Raw genomic sequence first — 2,453 nt, forward strand, 5'->3', positions numbered from 1 at the left:
CGCCGGAGTCCCGCCGGAGCCCGTCCCGACGAGGTACCGAGCCGCCGCCGCCTTGCCGGTTTTCTAAAAAAAACCGTTCGGTTTATTTTTTTTCTAAACCCTAGTTTTCATTTTTTTTTCAGATCGGTTTTTTTCGGTTTTATTACTTAGTGCACGTTCACCGACCCGTTCGTTTTAACGAACGTGTTCGTCGAATTTTCGCTGTTAACGAACGTTCGTTCGTTTAACCGTACGTCAGTTTTCTTTTCGTCGGATTTTTCCGCGATTATTCCAGATCTCGATTTCCGATCAGATCTTCGTTTTCGTTTAACTTTTCGCTCGTTTATCGGAATCAGGCGATTCAAGCGCCTAGAGTTTCGTCTCGAAATTCTCTTTCCGTTTAACCTACTCAAACAAGTTTTTGCTAGTAAAATTTGACCTAGATCCAGATTAGTAAACGAAGCTTGTTTCTTTCGCCGTTTGACTTTCGTTGCTTCGTTCGATTTGATTCTTTTTGCAAACCGGAGTTCTTAAGTTGACCTTTCTGGTTGGATCTTTTATTCGAGTTTTACCTGTGCATTAGATGAGTACTTATTGTTTGCTTGTTTGTTGCGATAGAGTACCCGGAGTGCGCCGCTTGTTACTTCGAATCTTGTAGCGACCAGACCTCAAATGGCCTGTGCTGCTGTGCACCAGTGTCATCCCTGGATCAGTAATGCTGACACGCACAGTACAAATGGAGGATTTATAACAGAGTAGCAATCACACACTTATTACATCGAATAACTCCGAAGAGTTTAAGTATGAAAAACATGGCTTAAGGCCATCTAACAACGATAACAGCGGAAGACTTGGAAGATAAGTGAGTCCATCACTCCAGCGGCATCACTGAGTATAAGACCACGACCTAAGGCACCTTACTCGTCGTCTGAAAAGTCTGCAACATGAAACGTTGCAGCCCGAAAACGGGTCAGCACATAGAATATGCTGGCAAAGTAACACATAGAGAATAATGAACAATAATAATGCTATTCTACATGCATATATGGCTGGTGGAAAGCTCTATGGTTACAGTTTTGCGAAAAGCCAATTTTATCCTACTTCAAAGGAATAAATTTTATTTAACTATCATGGTGGTTGAAACATTGAGAAGGTACCTCCAACTCAATCCCAATTAAGTATCATCTTTAACCCAACAAAATTAATTATAAGTATCACGGTGATGAGATTCAAACGATAATCCAGGTACTAGATACTCAAGTTGTCCATAACCGGGGACACGGCTAACCATGATTAGTTTGTACACTCTCCAGAGGTTTGCGCACTTTTCCCCCACAAGACTCGATCGCCTCCGCTTGATTCTCGCACTACATGATGTTTGAGAAACGGATGACCGAGACACAGTCTTTCAGAAACAATCACTCTTTACTCTGGATGGACCGGTACACCTACTTTCCCCTACATCTGCTAGTCCACCTCTTCAAGAGATCTTGTAACCTACTCAGCTATGCTAGAGCCCATAATAGCTTGTGGCTGCACACGGAAGTTTCTAGCATGAACAATCTTATGATCCCTTTGAGCCTGGGTGGCGGACCTTATACATACAGACAACACTGGGTTCTCCAGGTGCCTCAATCCACCCAGATGTGAGTTTTAGTTGCCACCTTAAGTTGAACCATTATTAAACATCTCACATCTGTCATGAATGTCACTCAAACCCAATCCACGTCTACGAGCATAGCATGGCAATAATAAAAGCAACGTAGGAGTAACTCCCAAGGGTTTGAATAGAAAACAGGTAATAGGTACTACCTCAACTACTTCCCAATACCCACAGTTTATTTAGATCCTAATCATGCAAGTGTTTGAGGAAATAGATCTAATGCAATAAAAACTGGGTATGAACGGGGTATGATCAAAGTGTTACTTGCCTTGCTGATGATCCGAAAAAACCTAGCGAGTCGAAGTAACAAGCGGCACACTCCGGGTACTCTATCGCAAACAAACAAGCATACAATCAGTACTCATCTAATGCACAGGTAAAACTCAAAGGAAAGATCCAACCAGAAAGTTCAACTTAAGAACTCCGGTTTGCAAAAAGAATCAACTCGAAAGAAGCAACGAAAGTCAAACGGCGAAAGAAAGAAACTTCGTTTGCTAATCTGGATCTAGGTCAAATTTTACTGTAGCAAAAACTTGTTTGAGTAGGTTAAACGGAAAGAGAATTTCGAGACGAAACTCTAGGCGCTTGAATCGCCTGATTCTGATAAACGAGCGAGAAGTTAAACAGAATCGAAGATTTGATCAAAAATCGAATCTGAGAAAATAACGAGAAAAATCCGACGAAAAAGAAAAACGGTCGAACGGTTAAATAACGGACGTTCGTTAACAGAGAAACACCGACTAACGCGTTCGTTAAAACGAACGGTTCGGTGAACGCTCGCAAAATAATGAAACCGAAAAAAAACCGATCT

This window comes from Triticum aestivum, chromosome 7D, assembly GCF_018294505.1.
Source record: "Triticum aestivum cultivar Chinese Spring chromosome 7D, IWGSC CS RefSeq v2.1, whole genome shotgun sequence".
In the NCBI taxonomy this organism is placed as follows: Eukaryota; Viridiplantae; Streptophyta; class Magnoliopsida; order Poales; family Poaceae; genus Triticum; species Triticum aestivum.